Below are 9,488 nucleotides of genomic sequence, written 5' to 3'. Positions count from 1 at the left end.
GGCATGCTCCCCAATCCAGGAAACATCCTTGTAAATCTCTTCTACACACTTTCTATAGCTTTCACATCCTTCGAATAGTGAGGTAACCAGAGCACAGTACTTCAAGTGGGGTTTGACCAGGGTCCTATATAGCTGGAACATTAACTCTCGGCTCTTGAACTCAGTCTCACGGTTAATGAAGGCCAATGCACCGCATGCATTCTGAACCACTCTTAGCATACGCAGCAGCTTTGAGTGTCCTATAGACTCGGGCCCCATGATCACACATATCCTCCACACTGCCAAGAGTCTGACAATTAATACTATATTCTACTATCATAGATCATCTAGCAAAATGAACCACCTCAGACTCATCTGGGTTGAACTCCATCTGCCAATTCTCAGCCCAGTTTTTCACCCAGTCGATGTTCCACTGTAAACTCGACAGCCCTCCACACTATCCACAGTACCCCCATCCTAGGGGCCGTCAGCAAATTTACTAACCTATCCCTCCACTTCGTCATCCAGGTCATTTCTGAAAATTACGAAAAGAGGTGTTGCCATAACAGATCCCTGAGGCATTCCACTGGTGACAGACATCCTCTTTGCCTTCTGTGGACAAGTCAATTCTGGATCCAGAAAGCAAGGTCTCATTGGGTCCAATGCCTCCTTACTTTCTCAATAAGCTTTGCATAGGGGTACCTTATCAAATCTCTTGCTGAAATCCATACACACTACATCTTCTGCTCTACTTTCATCAATGTGCTCAGTCACATACTCAAACAAATCATTCATGTTCATAAGGCACGACCTGCCTTTGACAGAGGCATGGCGACTATTCCTATTCATATCTTGCCTCTCCAGATGTTCATAAATCCTGCTTCTCAGGATCTTCCCGATCAGCTTCCCAACCACTGAAGTAAGTCTCAATGGTGTATGATTTCCTGGGCTATCCCTACTCACTTTCATGAATAAGGGAAAAATATCCGTAACCCTCAAGTCAGTTAATATCTGCGCATTAAAAATAATCAAAAACTGCTCTTGCAGGAAATTTAAAGTAGATAAGAGAGAATGTTGGAAACATTCAGCAGATCTGCAGCACCTCGGACAGTCTCAGTTCTGGAACTGGGTCTCCCAGCATTTCTCCTTTCCCAGATGTAGTCTGGTGTACTGAGTTCCCAGCATTTTCTATTTTATAATTTTACACTGTGTTTCTGATACCCTGAGGGAACCATCGCAGCAAACTGTGCAGGGCATGACCCCACACAACAAGAAGTCAGTGATCAAAGACAGATACTGGAGCCAAGTTGAAGTGTATCCGTATGCTCTCACAATCTACAGCCTGGTAAAACAGCCTGAGCAACAGCGCAGGCAGAAGATTCTTAATTTCCCGTCCCACCTTAGTTTGTGAATCGAAAATGGCAAATCTCCGGCAACAAATTGTCTGTGTGTCGCTTATAATATAAATGGAGTCTCTCAGAATGCAGAACTGGCAGTATACGGGCTTCAATCCAGGTTGTCAATTTTACAGCTGGGACTGGAATTTCTTTTGTCTGCAGTGAGGCTGAAGTCTCGGGTGGTTATACATGGGTTATGGAGACATCGCAATTCGCTCCACCCAGTGGGACATCACACCTGTCGAGTATTCTGGAGATTTTTGACGAGTTCACTGTGGAGATAGATGAAGTAGGACAGTGATTTTGTCTAAACGGACTTCAATAAAGCGTCAAACAAGATCCTCCATGGCAGCTCATCTGGAAGGTGAGGTCACATGAGGTGGATTCACACCGGGATCGAGGACAGGCAGCAGAGGGTGATTTTGCGAATGGAGGCCAATGACGAGAGGTATGTGCCTGACTTTGTCGAGACCTCGGTAACTCATTGTTCATACTATTGTTACTTATATGAATATACAATGCACGGTTAGCAAGTTTGATGCCAAAGTCGAGACTCTGGTTGATATTGCAACATGTTACAATGAATTTCAAAGGGATCCTGTCCAGTTATGAAGATGGGTTGTGGAATGGCAAATGGTTTCATATTGGACAAATGAGAGATGGTACATTTTGGAGAGTCAAACAAGGCTGGGACTGATATAGTGAATGGGCGGGGACAGAATGTTGTTTAACAATGCGACCAGCGAGTCCAAGTGTACAGTTCACTGCAGGTTAACGGGCAAGAATAAAGGGTCGAATAGTAGTCTTTACTTATTCTGGCCTTATTCATTTAGGGCATTGTGTTCTGGATTATGGACATAATATTCTAGTTAAGTAAATTACTGGTGACGCTACACTCAGTATTATGTACAATTTTGTTCACGCTATCGTAGTACTGACATTATCAAACTCACAGAGCACAGAAGAGTTTGATGACGATGCTGCCTGGTCTAGAGGGCCGAGTTTCGGGGAGAAGTTAACCATATAACCATATAACAATCACAGCACGGAAACAGGCCTCCTAACATGTTAGTGGAGCTGGATCTTTATTCCATGGAGCACAGGGGATTGAGCGTGACGTTGTAGGAGTTTATAAAATGAAGAGTGAGTATAGATTATGTGGTTGGTCGTGGTACTTTCACCAGGTTTCAAGATTCAGGATTCTTTAACATAAAGAATAACACACACACACACACACACACACACACACACACACACACACACACACACACACACACACACACACACACACTGATTGTACACACATACATTGATTGTATGTCCAAGAAATAAAGCTAAGCAGAGGAGTGTCTGGACATGCCGTGACTGAAAGGAAATGTTAATCTAGTGCTGATGGGAGTTCTGTAGGGTGGGTTAGAGGGTGGAGGCGTTGATCAGTCTGATTGCTTGCGGAAATTAAATATTTTTTGAGTTTGCTGTTCCTGGTGTGAATGCCATGTAGCCTCTTCACTGATAGGAGTGGAACAAATAGTTCATGGACAGGGTCGGCGGGAGCCTTCATGGTGTTATGTTGTTACTGGCCAATTTTCTGGCACCAGAGTGTATATAATATGTGTGTGTGTGTGTGTGTGTGTGTGTGTGTGTGTGTGTGTGTGTGTGTGTGTGTGTGTGTGTGTGTGTGTGTGTGTGTGTGTGTGTGTGTATAGGAGTATGCCCAGGAGTATAAAACTGCTTGCAGTTTCCAGAGCTCTGCTGCTGATGTAAAGTTATGTGAGTGGTGCAAGTTCTCCTGAAATGGATAACCATCTCCTTTGTCTCGTTGACGTTGAAGAAGCGGCCAGTCCGTAGTAATTTGCTTCTGAAGGTGTAGATTTGAAGACACATGAGTGAATTGTTGACGATGGCCGTGAAGTCATCAGTGAGCTGGTGTCCACACTGCCCGAATATTTGGCCTGGGATGATTTCTGGCCCGTCAGCCTCACAGTGGTTGAGTCTCGGCAGAGTCCTCCCATCTGCTGCTGTTACAATGTGTGACTGCTCTCCTCGGAGAGGATAGCTTTCGTGACTTGCTCGAGCTGCGAGCCTGGAAACATCCGCCAGGGATGGGGACGTGACTGATGTAGTCAGCGCTATTTTTCCAAACGTAGTCTGCAAAGCCATTGATGTCCAGTCAAAAATACCAAAGATTGTTCCCCAGGGTTGGGGAGTCTAAAGTCAAAGGTCGCAGATACAATGGAGCAGAGAGACCAGAGACACCGCAGAGGTACCTGTTCAGTATTTGCATCGTTGTTCATCTACCTCGGGATCCGCATTCTCATCGTGTTTGGAAATTCCCACTTACTTTCAGCTGTCGGTGACAACTGGAAATGAAAGAAATACTCAAGTTGTTGGACACCTGAATTCAAATCAGAAAATGTTTGAAGCCATTCCGACGCAGCGAGTTGGAGCTGAAGCATTAACTTTGTTTCTCTCTCCACAGATATTCTTTACCTGTTGAGTGTTTCTTGTACTTGCAGCGTTTCTTTAGAACATTACGTTGGAATGAATTATGTCTCCTGGAAAATGGAATTGTGTAGGACACACAATGTAATTCATTCTCTTACAGAAACAGGGATTTTAGCCAATCTAGTCTGTGCCATTCTCTGCTTAGACCCATCCACGTGCACCCAGACCATAGCCCTCAATACCTCCTTTATCCGTGTGCCTCCTTAGATTCCCATTAAATATTTCACTTTTTGCCCTAAACAGATAACCTCACCCAACCTGTGTGGCAAAAGCTTACATGAATTCACCCTATTTATACCCTCATAGTTTGCAGACCTCTAGCCCGGGTATCCTTTGTATACATTTGGCAGGGGTTCGCAGTCTGGGGTCCACGGACACCACGGTTAATGGTAGGGGTCTGTGACATAAAAAAAGTTTGGGAACCTCCGCAAGCATCACAATCTCTTCTGCTGCACGGAATCAATTTCTAACTTGTTCAATGTAGCCCTGTTACTCGGTTCCTTAAACGCCAGCAACATCCGTGTCTTCCAGGGCTCCTGCAGTCTCTACATTAGCCTGCCAAGAGCTATTTAGTGTAATCTGGTCCATCTCTGACTCATCCGTACCCTTTCCTGATCTCTTCATCTCTAGAGCCAGGTTGTCAACCAACATCTTTTATAAACTTACTGATTTCCATGGTAATCTCGACCATACCTCTTCCCAGCCTATCACCTGTAAAATGCTCTACCCTTTTCTCAGTTTCATTGCTTCTGCTGCATCTGTTTCCAGGATGTGGCTGTCCTCCCTCGGGTATTGATATTCTCCTCACTCACATTTACCGTACTCAGTGATCACTCCATCTTCCTATCACCGTAATAGTGATAGAGTTCCACATGTCCTTACCTACCACCCCTTCAGCCTCTGCAACTTCCACCATCTCCAAAGAGATGTTACAACTATACATATTTTTATCTTCCTCGCCCACCCCACCCTCTTCTTTCAACAGGGATCACTCTCTTCATAATTCCCTTGTTCATTTATCCCTTTTCACTAATCTCCCTCCAGCCACTTATCCCTGCAAGTGGCCTAAGTTCTACACCTACTCTACACTCATCTCCATTCAGACACAAAACATTCCTTCCAGCTGAGGCAACACTTCACCTGCGAATCTGCTGGTGTCATCTATTTTGTCGTGTGCTCCCAATGCGGCCGCGTTTACATGGGTGAGACCAGCCATAAATTAGTAGACCATTTTGTCGAGCATCTCTGTATCATCTGGCACAAGGGAGACTTTGCAGTGGCCAAACATTTTATTTCGTCGTTTGTATCAATGGCCTCCTCTTGTGCCAAGATGAAACCGCCCACAGGGTGGCGGATCAACATTTTATATTCCATCTGGGTACCCTCCAACCTGATTGTATGAATAATGAATTCTCCTTCCAGTAAACAAATCCCACCGCTCCGCCCCATTCTGAACTTTCATTTCTCCCTGGGTCCCCTCGTTCCCTTTCTCCTGTTGACAACGCTCTGATTCTTTCCTCTCCAGCCCTTGAACAGACCATCACTTGACCTCACCGATCACCTTCCAGCTCCCCACTTTATCCCCACCCCGACCTTTGTATTCAGATCACTTCCCCCTCCTCCTCAGGAATGAAAAAGGCTCGTGGTCCAAAATGTGGACAGTTTACTTTTTTCCATAGTCACTGCCTGCTGTGCCGACTTCCTCCAGCATTTTGTGTGTGTTGCTCTGGATTTCCAGCATTTGCAAGCTTTCTCGTGTTTAAGTGTGGCAATTACCGTAAAAATTATTGGGGCTTTGTTGAGATTGCTCCTGGGAAATGGTGTAAAATCCCGCTCCCCATACTAACACGGATTATACAGACCAAAGAACAAACTGCCGGAGGAACTCAGTGGGTTGGGCAGCATCTGTGGAGGGAAATGGACTGTCAACATTTCGGGCCGAGACCCTCTCTCTGGACTGAGAGTGGACGGGAAATAGTCAGAGAAAAGAGGTGAAGGGTGGGTATGGGGCAAGAGATGGAGAGTGAGAGGTGGATCCAGGTGAGGGGGAGATGGGAAGGTGGAAAGAGTGACAGGGGTGTGTGGTGAGTGGTTGGGGCAACACGGGGCTGCAGAAATGGAATTTAATCCCATGGAGGACTACAAAAAGTTAGAGATTCACCAATCCGATTCCTGGAGGACAAAGAAGACTCAGTCTTCACATAAAACAGAGGCTGGCAGATGTGTGGAGACTGCAGGGAGCGAGGAAATGAGGACCGGGCAGGAACACGTGGATGAGATGGGAGAACAGCCGTCAACTTGTTGATGGTTTGTGGAGCTGAGTGGCCACCTCCTCCTGTTTCTCACTTGATGTTTCAGTGTTCCTGTCCAGTGAGGCTCCAGAGGAATGTGATTAGAAATTAGTGTTTATAAACGGAGAAGTGATTTCAATGAAACCTGCACAATTCTTCTTCGGGTGGGAATTCAGTGTCGGACCGGGATGGGAATTGATCCAGTAACTCTGAGAACCGGGTGGTGGAGCGATGGGGACGGGGAAGATGCAGAGGGAAAGATTAAAAATGTAGTTGGGCTAAATATGAAATAATGTGTAAAATGCGGCAGATAGGTCGGGCAGTGTGTGAAGAGCGAGGAGCTGAATCACCGGTTCAGGTGGAAAACCCTCCACCCGTCACCTGATCCAGGTTCTCACTCCCATTCCAAACGCAGATCTGCTGCAACAACGGGCTTTCGCTTCCGAGGCCCCGCCCCCCGCTCTCACAGTCTCCGGATGGGCGGTGGCTTTCGTTCCGTTCTCTGTTGAAGCGGATTGTCTGCTGGGAGCCGGAGGACTGATCGCTGTCTGCGGGACAAATTGATCAAGTTCTCATGGGTCAGGATTTGCTACCGGTCACTAGGGGTGAACGCGACAGAATATTTTTCATCGGTGAGTATTGAAGCCGATCCCGGGGGAGGGGAATCTGATGTTGGGCAGAGAGTCCCGTTAACATTCTCGTTCTGATGGCGTCGTCCCGCTTCCTGGACTCAACCTGTCTTGGTCGCTCCGGGTTATGGGACCTTCTCACCGAACCGCCTGAGATAAGCCGCCGCTCAGCCCCTGGTATTCTGGTCCCAGGAGCGGGATGAGGTGGTGATGCCGAGACTGAACCCATCCATTAAGATGTACATGGTGAACTTTAGCTCCATCTCAAGGCCCGGTTCCAGATCCAAACTTCACCTGTATTGACGCCTGGCGTCGATAATTTTTGTACATATCTCCAGCATACTGGAAGCGGTCGTTCGGCCTGTTGTGTTCTTGCAATCAGAGGGTTAAACAGAGTTATCGCATTCTCGGGACACTGCTCCACGTGTTTGAGTAGTTTCATCTTTCCCTGTTCAGACAAGACAGTGAGATCCAGATCTCTCACGTTTTCTCGGGGGACTGGGAAGTTTATTTCCATCTTCTTTCCATTGCTGCGACTTGCCGGCATGCTGACAGTGTTTCCCGATATCTGGCCCTATTAATGCGAGAAATAAGTCTTGTTCATTTATCTAGGTTTCTCGGAAATGTGTCCACTCCCTCCGGAATTTCGAAAGAAGCAACACAGGCTCTCTAATATTCCCACACGATTGAAATGGGGAATCTTTATTTTTTTTCCATGTACAGAGTTTGAGTGAAAATCGAGTCTCCGGTATTCTCCACAGAGATCAATACAGTGCAGCAGTACATTGAGGTAAAACAAATCATTCTGGTTACAGAGAAAGTGCAGTGGTGCAGTGCAGGTAGATATGTGGTGCAAGGTCACATCGATTTAGACTGTGAGGTCAGGAGTCCACTCATCACGCTGTTCGCTTCTAACAGCAGAATGGACACCGTCCTTGAGCCCGGTGACATGTTTCTGTTCCATTTAATCCTCAAACCGATGGGAGGGTGAGAAGTGAAAATGTCCAGGATTGTGGGGATCTTTCATTATGTTGTCTGCTTTACTGAGGAATTATAGACAGAGTCCATGGAGGGGAGATCAGTTCCTATGATGTACTCCGCTGTGTCCACAGTTCTCGTTCAGTTAAAGGAAGAGCAGTAGCCGTATGAAGATGTGAAGTATCCGGATGGGATACTTCCTGTGGTGCATTGATAAAGTGTACAGTATAGAAAATAACACAAACCAAAATACTTATTGTTTGTTCTGGCTTTGTTATATTGGTATCCGTTGTCAACTAGTGCGTACTATTATTTCATGGTTTGTGTATTGCTGGAAGACCATGAGATATTGCCCTGGATCCCATTCTCCCATCTCCCAGTGATATATATATATATCAACCATCTTGTTCAACCTCTGTTCAGTCTGTATCCCTTCACCTCAATGAGATATATCAACCATCGTGTTCAACCTCTGTCCAGTCTGTATCCCACCATCTCAATGATATATATCAACCATCTTGTTCAACCTCTGTCCAGTCTGTATCCCACCAACTCAATGATATATATCAACCATCTTGTTCAACCTCTGTCCAGTCTGTATCCCATCACCTGAATGAGATATATCAACCATCGTGTTCAACCTCTGTTCAGTCTGTATCCCACCAACTCAATGATATATATCAACCATCTTGTTCAGCCTCTGTCCAGTCTGTATCCCACCACCTCAATGATATATATCAGCCATCTTGTTCAACCTCTGTCCAGACTGTATCACACCATCTGAAAGATATATATCAACCATCTTGTTCAATCTCTGTCCAGACTGCATCCCATTGCCGCAGTGATATATATATATATATATATATATATATCTTTCAAACTTTGTCTTCATTGTGAAATTTTGGTTTGCATCTTTTCCAGAATTAGTTTTTATGACAGTTAGGACTACCAGAGGTGTAATTGAAAACAGCACGTGGCAGGGTAAAAGCAACTATTTCAATTTTAGTTTCACCGTTACAAAATGGCTGAAGTGTTCATCTTTGCCATAATGGAACTCAAAGCATCTGAAGTTCAGATTGTTGTTTCATGTTTTGTTTATTTTAGGTGAGCCACTTCCTCTGTTTCCATGGTAACAGCCCGTCAGAGCTGCAGCAAGTGTTGCAGTTTTTTATCGCTCTGTGGTCACCACCTCTCAGCGTAGAGACAGTAGCCTCGGGAGCAAATGTAACAGAGTCATAGTGGGAGGAAAGGATGCTGTGAGCAGTGACTGTATGGGATGTACTACAACAGAATGTATTCAGAACTAAGAAATTAGTTGGTGTGGGGTGGCGTTTACAGTTTAGGGTGGCAATCGGTTACTATCTGTGCATTAAAATGAAGAGGGACAAAATGCTACAGTTGCAGGAAATTTAAAGTAAGGAGGTGAAAATACTGGAAACGCTCAGCAGACCGGCAGCATCTTGGACAGTCTCAGGTCTGGAACTGGGTCTTCCACCATTTCTCCTTTCAGAGATGTAGTCTGATGTACTGAGTTCCCAGCATTTTCTACTTCATAATTTTACGTTTTGTTCCTGCTGCACTGCAGGGAACATGGCAGCCTGCTGTGCTGGGCAGGATCCCGCACAGCAGAAAGATTGCGATCAAATGTGCTCGGTTTAGCTGCTGGGGACAGTCTGAAGTGTATCGGCATCCTCTATACAGACCGGGGA

This window comes from Hypanus sabinus, unplaced genomic scaffold, assembly GCF_030144855.1.
Source record: "Hypanus sabinus isolate sHypSab1 unplaced genomic scaffold, sHypSab1.hap1 scaffold_276, whole genome shotgun sequence".
Classification (NCBI taxonomy): domain Eukaryota; kingdom Metazoa; phylum Chordata; class Chondrichthyes; order Myliobatiformes; family Dasyatidae; genus Hypanus; species Hypanus sabinus.
This window is presented reverse-complemented; position numbering follows the sequence as displayed.